The sequence below is a fragment of the Heterodontus francisci genome, chromosome 4 (genome assembly GCF_036365525.1).
Source record: "Heterodontus francisci isolate sHetFra1 chromosome 4, sHetFra1.hap1, whole genome shotgun sequence".
NCBI classification, from domain to species: domain Eukaryota; kingdom Metazoa; phylum Chordata; class Chondrichthyes; order Heterodontiformes; family Heterodontidae; genus Heterodontus; species Heterodontus francisci.
In genome coordinates this window covers 22,286,585-22,298,672 of record NC_090374.1, presented here as the reverse complement: position 1 = coordinate 22,298,672, position 12,088 = coordinate 22,286,585, and positions in this window count along the sequence as shown.

Below are 12,088 nucleotides of genomic sequence, written 5' to 3'. Positions count from 1 at the left end.
ATACACTGTAAATATTGTCACTGTCGTAGGGAAACGCAGCACCAATTTATACACTGTAAATATTGTCACTGTCGTAGGGAAACGCAACACCAATTTATACATTAAATATTGTCTCTGGTGCGGGGAAACGCAGCACCAATTTATACACTGTAAATATTGTCACTGTCACGGGGAAATGCAGCACAAATTTATACACTGTAAATATTGTCTCTGGTGGGCGGAAACACAGCACCAATTTATACACTGTAAATATTGTCACTGTCGCGGGGAAATGCAGCACCAATTTATACACTGTAAATATTGTCACTGTCGCGAGGAAATGCAGCACCAATTTATACACTGTAAATATTGTCACTGTCGCGGGGAAACGCAGCACCAATTTATACACTGTAAATATTGTCACTGGTGCGGGGAAACGCAGCACCAATTTATACACTGTAAATATTGTCACTGTCGCGGGGAAACGCAGCACCAATTTATACACTGTAAATATTGTCACTGTCGCGGGGAAACGCAGCACCAATTTATACACTGTAAATAATGTCACTGTCGCAGGGAATCGCAGCACCAATTTATACACTGTAAATATTGTCACTGTCACGGGGAAACGCAGCACCAATTTATACACTGTAAATATTGTCACTGTCGTAGGGAAACGCAGCACCAATTTATACACTGTAAATATTGTCACTGTCGTAGGGAAACGCAACACCAATTTATACACTGTAAATATTGTCACTGTCGTAGGGAAACGCAGCACCAATTTATACACTGTAAATATTGTCACTGTCACGGGGAAACGCAGCACCAATTTATACACTGTAAATTTTGTCACTGTCGCGGGGAAACGCAGCACCAATTTATACACTGTAAATATTGTCACGGTCGCGGGGAAATGCAGCACAAATTTATACACTGTAAATATTGTCACTGTCGCGGGGAAACGCAGCACCAATTTATACACTGTAAATATTGTCACTGTCGCGGGGAAACGCAGCACCAATTTATACACTGTAAATATTGTCACTGTCGTAGGGAAACGCAACACCAATTTATACACTGTAAATATTGTCACTGTCGTAGGGAAACGCAGCACCAATTTATACACTGTAAATATTGTCACTGTCGTAGGGAAACGCAGCACCAATTTATACACTGTAAATATTGTCACTGTCGTAGGGAAACGCAACACCAATTTATACACTGTAAATATTGTCACTGTCACGGGGAAACGCAGCACCAATTTATACACTGTAAATATTGTCACTGTCGTAGGGAAATGCAGCACCAATTTATACACTGTAAATATTGTCACTGTCGTAGGGAAACGCAACACCAATTTATACACTGTAAATATTGTCACTGTTGTGGGGAAACGCAGCACCACTTTATACACTGTAAAAATTGTCACTGTCGTAGGGAAACGCAGCACCAATTTATACACTGTAAATATTGTCACTGTTGTAGGGAAACGCAACACCAATTTATACACTAAATATTGTCACTGTCGTAGGGAAACGCAGCACCAATTTATACACTGTAAATATTGTCACTGTCGTAGGGAAACGGAGCACCAATTTATACACTGTAAATATTGTCACTGTCGTTTGGAAACGCAGCACCAATTTATACACTGTAAATATTGTCACTGTCGTAGGGAAACGCAACACCAATTTATACACTGTAAATATTGTCGCTGTCGTAGGGAAACGCAGCACCAATTTATACACTAAATATTGTCTCTGGTGCGGGGAAACGCAGCACCAATTTATACACTGTAAATATTGTCACTGTCACGGGGAAATGCAGCACAAATTTATACACTGTAAATATTGTCTCTGGTGCGGGGAAACACAGCACCAATTTATACACTGTAAATATTGTCACTGTCGCGGGGAAATGCAGCACCAATTTATACACTGTAAATATTGTCACTGTCGCGAGGAAATGCAGCACCAATTTATACACTGTAAATATTGTCACTGTCGCGGGGAAACGCAGCACCAATTTAGACACTGTAAATATTGTCACTGGTGCGGGGAAACGCAGCACCAATTTATACACTGTAAATATTGTCACTGTCGCGGGGAAACGCAGCACCAATTTATACACTGTAAATATTGTCACTGTCGCGGGGAAACGTAGCACCAATTTATACACTGTAAATATTGTCACTGTCGTAGGGAAACGCAGCACCAATTTATACACTGTAAATATTGTCACTGTCACGGGGAAACGCAGCACCAATTTATACACTGTAAATATTGTCACTGTCGTAGGGAAACGCAGCACCAATTTATACACTGTAAATATTGTCACTGTCGTAGGGAAACGCAACACCAATTTATACACTGTAAATATTGTCACTGTCGTAGGGAAACGCAGCACCAATTTATACACTGTAAATATTGTCACTGTCGTAGGGAAACGCAGCACCAATTTATACACTGTAAATATTGTCACTGTCGGAGGGAAACGCAACACCAATTTATACACTGTAAATATTGTCACTGTCACGGGGAAACGCAGCACCAATTTATACACTGTAAATATTGTCACTGTCGTAGGGAAACGCAGCACCAATTTATACACTGTAAATATTGTCACTGTCGTAGGGAAACGCAACACCAATTTATACACTGTAAATATTGTCACTGTCGTAGGGAAACGCAGCACCAATTTATACACTGTAAATATTGTCACTGTCGTAGGGAAACGCAGCACCAATTTATACACTGTAAATATTGTCACTGTCGGAGGGAAACGCAACACCAATTTATACACTGTAAATATTGTCACTGTCACGGGGAAACGCAGCACCAATTTATACACTGTAAATATTCTCACTGTCGTAGGGAAACGCAACACCAATTTATGCACTGTAAATATTGTCACTGTCACGGGGAAACGCAGCACCAATTTATACACTAAATATTGTCACTGTCGTAGGGAAACGCAGCACCAATTTATACACTGTAAATATTGTCACTGTCGTAGGGAAACGCAGCACCAATTTATACACTGTAAATATTGTCACTGTCGTAGGGAAACGCAACACCAATTTATACATTAAATATTGTCTCTGGTGCGGGGAAACGCAGCACCAATTTATACACTGTAAATATTGTCACTGTCACGGGGAAATGCAGCACAAATTTATACACTGTAAATATTGTCTCTGGTGGACGGAAACACAGCACCAATTTATACACTGTAAATATTGTCACTGTCGCGGGGAAATGCAGCACCAATTTATACACTGTAAATATTGTCACTGTCGCGAGGAAATGCAGCACCAATTTATACACTGTAAATATTGTCACTGTCGCGGGGAAACGCAGCACCAATTTATACACTGTAAATATTGTCACTGGTGCGGGGAAACGCAGCACCAATTTATACACTGTAAATATTGTCACTGTCGCGGGGAAACGCAGCACCAATTTATACACTGTAAATATTGTCACTGTCGCGGGGAAACGCAGCACCAATTTATACACTGTAAATAATGTCACTGTCGCAGGGAATCGCAGCACCAATTTATACACTGTAAATATTGTCACTGTCACGGGGAAACGCAGCACCAATTTATACACTGTAAATATTGTCACTGTCGTAGGGAAACGCAGCACCAATTTATACACTGTAAATATTGTCACTGTCGTAGGGAAACGCAACACCAATTTATACACTGTAAATATTGTCACTGTCGTAGGGAAACGCAGCACCAATTTATACACTGTAAATATTGTCACTGTCGCGGGGAAACGCAGCACCAATTTATACACTGTAAATATTGTCACGGTCGCGGGGAAATGCAGCACCAATTTATACACTGTAAATATTGTCACTGTCGCGGGGAAACGCAGCACCAATTTATACACTGTAAATATTGTCACTGTCGCGGGGAAACGCAGCACCAATTTATACACTGTAAATATTGTCACTGTCGCGGGAAAACGCAGAACCAATTTATACACTGTAAATATTGTCACTGTCGCGGGGAAACGCAGCACCAATGTATACACTGTAAATATTGTCACTGTCGCAGGGAAACGCATCACCAATTTATACACTGTAAATATTGTCACTGTCGCGGGGAAACGCAGCACCAATTTATACACTGTAAATATTGTCACTGTCACGGGGAAATGCAGCACCAATTTATACACTGTAATTATTGTCACTGTCGTAGGGAAACGCAGCACCAATTTATACACTGTAAATATTGTCACTGTCGTAGGGAAACGCAGCACCAATTTCTACACTGTAAATATTGTCACTGTCGTAGGGAAACGCAACACCAATTTATACACTGTAAATATTGTCACTGTCGTAGGGAAACGCAACACCAATTTATACTCTGTAAATATTGTCACTGTCGTAGGGAAACGCAGCACCAATTTATACACTGTAAATATTGTCACTGTCACGGGGAAACGCAGCATCAATTTATACACTGTAAATATTGTCACTGTCGCAGGGAAACGCAGCACCAATTTATACACTGTAAATATTGTCACTGTCGTAGGGAAACGCAACACCAATTTATACACTGTAAATATTGTCACTGTCGTAGGGAAACGCAGCACCAATTTATACACTGTAAATATTGTCACTGTCATGGGGAAACGCAGCACCAATTTATACACTGTAAATTTTGTCACTGTCGTAGGGAAACGCAGCACCAATTTATACACTGTAAATATTGTCACTGTCGCAGGGAAACGCAGCACCAATTTATACACTGTAAATATTGTCACTGTCGCAGGGAAGCGCCGCACCAATTTATACACTGTAAATATTGTCACTGGCGCGGGGAAACGCAGCACCAATTTATACACTGTAAATATTGTCACTGGCGCGGGGAAACGCAGCACTAATTTATACACTGTAAATATTGTCACTGGCGCGGGGAAACGCAGCACTAATTTATACACTGTAAATATTGTCACTGTCGCGGGGAAACGCAGCACCAATTTATGCACTGTAAATATTGTCACTGTCGCGGGGAAACGCAGCACCAATTTATGTACTGTAAATATTGTCTCTGGCGCGGGCAAATGCAGCACCAATTTATACACTGTAAATATTGTCACTGTCGCGGGGAAACGCAGCACCAATTTATACACTGTAAATATTGTCACTGGTGCGGGGAAACGCAGCACCAATTTATACACTGTAAATATTGTCTCTGGTGCGGGGAAACGCAGCACCAATTTATACACTGTAAATATTGTCACTGTCGTAGGGAAACGCAACACCAATTTATACACTGTAAATATTGTCACTGTCACGGGGAAACGCAGCACCAATTTATACACTGTAAATATTGTCACTGTCGTAGGGAAACGCAACACCAATTTATACACTGTAAATATTGTCCCTGTCACGGGGAAACGCAGCACCAATTTATACACTGTAAATATTGTCACTGTCGTAGGGAAACGCAGCACCAATTTATACACTGTAAATATTGTCACTGTCGTAGGGAAACGCAACACCAATTTATGCACTGTAAATATTGTCACTGTCACGGGGAAACGCAGCACCAATTTATACACTGTAAAAATTGTCACTGTCGTAGGGAAACGCAGCACCAATTTATACACTGTGAATATTGTCACTGTCGTAGGGAAACGCAACACCAATTTATAAACTAAATATTGTCACTGTCGTAGGGAAACGCAGCACCAATTTATACACTGTAAATATTGTCACTGTCACGGGGAAATGCAGCACAAATTTATACACTGTAAATATTGTCTCTGGTGCGGGGAAACACAGCACCAATTTATACACTGTAAATATTGTCACTGTCGCGAGGAAATGCAGCACCAATTTATACACTGTAAATATTGTCACTGTCGCGGGGAAACGCAGCACCAATTTATACACTGTAAATATTGTCACTGGTGCGGGGAAACGCAGCACCAATTTATACACTGTAAATATTGTCACTGTCGCGGGGAAACGCAGCACCAATTTATACACTGTAAATATTGTCACTGTCGCGGGGAAACGCAGCACCAATTTATACACTGTAAATATTGTCACTGTCGTAGGGAAACGCAGCACCAATTTATACACTGCAAATATTGTCACTGTCACGGGGAAACGCAGCACCAATTTATACACTGTAAATATTGTCACTGTCGTAGGGAAACGCAGCACCAATTTATACACTGTAAATATTGTCACTGTCGTAGGGAAACGCAACACCAATTTATACACTGTAAATATTGTCACTGTCGTAGGGAAACGCAGCACCAATTTATAAACTGTAAATATTGTCACTGTCGTAGGGAAACGCAGCACCAATTTATGCACTGTAAATATTGTCACTGTCGTAGGGAAACGCAACACCAATTTATACACTGTAAATATTGTCACTGTCACGGGGAAACGCAGCACCAATTTATACACTGTAAATATTGTCACTGTCGTAGGGAAACGCAACACCAATTTATACACTGTAAATATTGTCACTGTCACGGGGAAATGCAGCACCAATTTATACACTGTAAATATTGTCACTGTCGTAGGGAAACGCAGCACCAATTTATACACTGTAAATATTGTCACTGTCGTAGGGAAACGCAACACCAATTTATACACTGTAAATATTGTCACTGTTGTGGGGAAACGCAGCACCAATTTATACACTGTAAAAATTGTCACTGTTGTAGGGAAACGCAGCACCAATTTATACACTGTAAATATTGTCACTGTCGTAGGGAAACGCAACACCAATTTATACACTAAATATTGTCACTGTTGTAGGGAAACGCAGCACCAATTTATACACTGTAAATATTGTCACTGTCGTAGGGAAACGCAGCACCAATTTATACACTGTAAATATTGTCACTGTCACGGGGAAACGCAGCACCAATTTATACACTGTAAATATTGTCACTGTCGTAGGGAAACGCAGCACCAATTTATACACTGTAAATATTGTCACTGTCGTAGGGAAACGCAACACCAATTTATACACTGTAAATATTGTCACTGTCGTAGGGAAACGCAGCACCAATTTATACACTGTAAATATTGTCTCTGGTGCGGGGAAACACAGCACCAATTTATACACTGTAAATATTGTCACTGTCGCGAGGAAATGCAGCACAAATTTATACACTGTAAATATTGTCTCTGGTGCGGGGAAACACAGCACCAATTTATACACTGTAAATATTGTCACTGTCGCGAGGAAATGCAGCACCAATTTATACACTGTAAATATTGTCACTGTCGCGGGGAAACGGAGCACCAATTTATACACTGTAAATATTGTCACTGGTGCGGGGAAACGCAGCACCAATTTATACACTGTAAATATTGTCACTGTCGCGGGGAAACGCAGCACCAATTTATACACTGTAAATATTGTCACTGTCGCGGGGAAACGCAGCACCAATTTATACACTGTAAATATTGTCACTGTCGTAGGGAAACGCAGCACCAATTTATACACTGTAAATATTGTCACTGTCACGGGGAAACGCAGCACCAATTTATACACTGTAAATATTGTCACTGTCGTAGGGAAACGCAGCACCAATTTATACACTGTAAATATTGTCACTGTCGTAGGGAAACGCAACACCAATTTATACACTGTAAATATTGTCACTGTCGTAGGGAAACGCAGCACCAATTTATACACTGTAAATATTGTCACTGTCGTAGGGAAACGCAGCACCAATTTATACACTGTAAATATTGTCACTGTCGTAGGGAAACGCAACACCAATTTATACACTGTAAATATTGTCACTGTCACGGGGAAACGCAGCACCAATTTATACACTGTAAATATTGTCACTGTCGTAGGGAAACGCAACACCAATTTATACACTGTAAATATTGTCACTGTCACGGGGAAATGCAGCACCAATTTATACACTGTAAATATTGTCACTGTCGTAGGGAAACGCAGCACCAATTTATACACTGTAAATATTGTCACTGTCGTAGGGAAACGCAACACCAATTTATACACTGTAAATATTGTCACTGTTGTGGGGAAACGCAGCACCAATTTATACACTGTAAAAATTGTCACTGTTGTAGGGAAACGCAGCACCAATTTATACACTGTAAATATTGTCACTGTCGTAGGGAAACGCAACACCAATTTATACACTAAATATTGTCACTGTTGTAGGGAAACGCAGCACCAATTTATACACTGTAAATATTGTCACTGTCGTAGGGAAACGGAGCACCAATTTATACACTGTAAATATTGTCACTGTCGTAGGGAAACGCAGCACCAATTTATACACTGTAAATATTGTCACTGTCGTAGGGAAACGCAACACCAATTTATACACTGTAAATATTGTCACTGTCGTAGGGAAACGCAGCACCAATTTATACACTAAATATTGTCTCTGGTGCGGGGAAACACAGCACCAATTTATGCACTGTAAATATTGTCACTGTCACGGGGAAACGCAGCACAAATTTATACACTGTAAGTATTGTCACTGTCACGGGGAAACGCAGCACCAATTTATACACTGTAAATATTGTCACTGTCGTAGGGAAACGCAGCACCAATTTATACACTGTAAATATTGTCACTGTCGTAGGGAAACGCAACACCAATTTATACACTGTAAATATTGTCACTGTCGTAGGGAAACGCAGCACCAATTTATACACTGTAAATATTGTCACTGTCACGGGGAAACGCAGCACCAATTTATACACTGTAAATTTTGTCACTGTCGCGGGGAAACGCAGCACCAATTTATACACTGTAAATATTGTCTCTGGCGTGGGGAAACGCAGCACCAATTTATACACTGTAAATATTGTCACTGTCGCAGGGAAACGCAGCACCAATGTATACACTGTAAATATTGTCACTGTCGCAGGGAAACGCATCACCAATTTATACACTGTAAATATTGTCACCGTCGCGGGGAAACGCAGCACCAATTTATACACTGTAAATATTGTCACTGTCACGGGGAAATGCAGCACCAATTTATACACTGTAATTATTGTCACTGTCGTAGGGAAACGCAGCACCAATTTATACACTGTAAATATTGTCACTGTCGTAGGGAAACGCAGCACCAATTTATACACTGTAAATATTGTCACTGTCGTAGGGAAACACAACACCAATTTATACACTGTAAATATTGTCACTGTCGTAGGGATACGCAACACCAATTTATACACTGTAAATATTGTCACTGTCGTAGGGAAACGCAGCACCAATTTATACACTGTAAATATTGTCACTGTCACGGGGAAACGCAGCACCAATTTATACACTGTAAATATTGTCACTGTCGTAGGGAAACACAACACCAATTTATACACTGTAAATATTGTCACTGTCGTAGGGAAACGCAGCACCAATTTATACACTGTAAATATTGTCACTGTCACGGGGAAACGCAGCACCAATTTATACACTGTAAATTTTGTCACTGTCGTAGGGAAACGCAGCACCAATTTATACACTGTAAATATTGTCACTGTCGCAGGGAAACGCAGCACCAATTTATACATTGTAAATATTGTCACTGTCGCAGGGAAGCGCCGCACCAATTTATACACTGTAAATATTGTCACTGGCGCGGGGAAACGCAGCACCAATTTATACACTGTAAATATTGTCACTGGCGCGGGGAAACGCAGCACTAATTTATACACTGTAAATATTGTCACTGGCGTGGGGAAACGCAGCACTAATTTATATACTGTAAATATTGTCACTGTCGCGGGGAAACGCAGCACCAATTTATGCACTGTAAATATTGTCACTGTCGCGGGGAAACGCAGCACCAATTTATGCACTGTAAATATTGTCTCTGGCGCGGGCAAATGCAGCACCAATTTATACACTGTAAATATTGTCACTGTCGCAGGGAAACACAGCACCAATTTATACACTGTAAATGTTGTCACTGTTGCGGGGAAATGCAGCACCAATTTATACACTGTAAATATTGTCTCTGGTGCGGGGAAACGCAGCACCAATTTATACACTGTAAATATTGTCACTGTCGCGGGGAAACGCAGCACCAATTTATACACTGTAAATATTGTCACTGTTGCAGGGAAACGCAGCACCAATTTATACACTGTAAATATTGTCTCTGGTGCAGGGAAACGCAGCACCAATTTATACACTGTAAATATTGTCACTGTCGCGGGGAAACGCAGCACCAATTTATACACTGTAAATATTGTCACTGTCGCGGGGAAACGCAGCACCAATTTATACATTGTAAATATTGTCACTGTCGCGGGGAAACGCAGCACCAATTTATACATTGTAAATATTGTCTCTGGCGTGGGGAAACGCAGCACCAATTTATACACTGTAAATATTGTCACTGTCGCGGGGAAATGCAGCACCAATTTATACACTGTAAATATTGTCACTGTCGCGGGGAAATGCAGCACCAATTTATACACTGTAAATATTGTCACTGTCGCAGGGAATCGCCGCACCAATTTATACACTGTAAATATTGTCACTGTCGCGGGGAAACGCAGCACCAATTTGTACACTGTAAATATTGTCACTGTCGCGGGGAAACGCAGCACCAATTTATACACTGTAAGCTTCCAGACAAAAAAAACAATCAGACAAATTAACAATTAATTGGGGTAATATGTTGATTGAGGGTTAAATGTTGGCCAGGACACCAAGGAGAACTCCCTCCCCTTTTTTGATGAGAGCCATGCAATCTTTTACATCCAGCTGAGAGGGCAGATGGAGCCTCGGTTTAACAACTCTTCCGAAAGACAGAAACTCGACAGGGAAAAGACCAAAGCACATCCCAGGATGTTTTAGAACCAATGAAGTTCTTTTGAAGTGTCGTCACAATTGTAATGTAGGACAGTGCAGGACTCCTTCAGCACTGTACTGGAGTATCAGCCTGGATTATATGCTCAAGTCTCTGGAGTGGAAATCAAACCACAAGCTTTTTGACTCAGAAGTAAGCAAGCTATCATGACTGACACAATTGTAAATACAAGATGATTTGCAATGTAAGTTGCTGTCATTTCTGGCTATGGGATACAAGACAGGGCTTGTGAACGGGAGCATTCTTCAGCTTGTCAACAGCAAGAATTTAGCTTCGGGCATTTTAGTTTTGCGTGGAAGGCGTTGTCTATTTGCAGTGGCAAAATGGTGGAGAGTTGCCTGTCCACACACCACATAGAAAGAAGAAAAAAATACTGGGATTTATATCGTGCCATTTAGGACATCAGAATGTCCCAAAGTGCTTTACAGCCAATGAGGTACAGTTGAAGAGTTGTCACTGTTGTAATATAGGAAATACGGCTGACAAATTGCACTCAGCAAGCTGCCACAAACAGCAATGTGGTAATGACCAGATCATCTGTTTTCGTGGTTTTCGTACGACAGTGACTGCAGCAATGCACCAAGGCTACTTCGACAGCACCTTCCAAACCCGTGACCTCTACCAACTAGAAGGACAAGGGCAGCAAATACATGGGAACGCCACCACCTGCAAGTTCCCCTCCAAGTCACACACCATCCTGACTTGGAACGATATCGCCGTTCCTTCACTGTCGCTGGGTCAAAATCCTGGAACTCCCTTCCGAACAGCACTGTGGGTGTACCTACCCCAAATGGACTGCAGCGGTTCAAGAAGGCAGCTCACCACCACTTTCTTAAGGGCAATTGGGGATGGGCAATAAATGCTGGCCTGGCCAGCGTCGCCCACATCCCATGAATGAATAAAAAAAAAAGATTGAGAGATAAATATTAACCAGGACACCAGAGAGAACTCCCCTGGAACAGAGAGAGAGAGAGTTGTTGGATAATAAAGATAATAAAGGATTGGGGGGCATTGGGGAAATGATGGAGTAAAAACCTAACAAGAAAAATGAACTTTAAGAGAAACATGGCACAAAATGAAGGAGTAGTTCAGCTTTAAGATTGGACACATCACACAGCTCTCCCACAGCCTCATAGTTAATAGTCGTGTTCCCGTATCCCAGTTACTGTGAGTTCGTTATATTAAGTATGCCTGTTCTAGGGCTGCATTAGGTCAGCTACTTTGTTGTGCCTCTAGTTTGC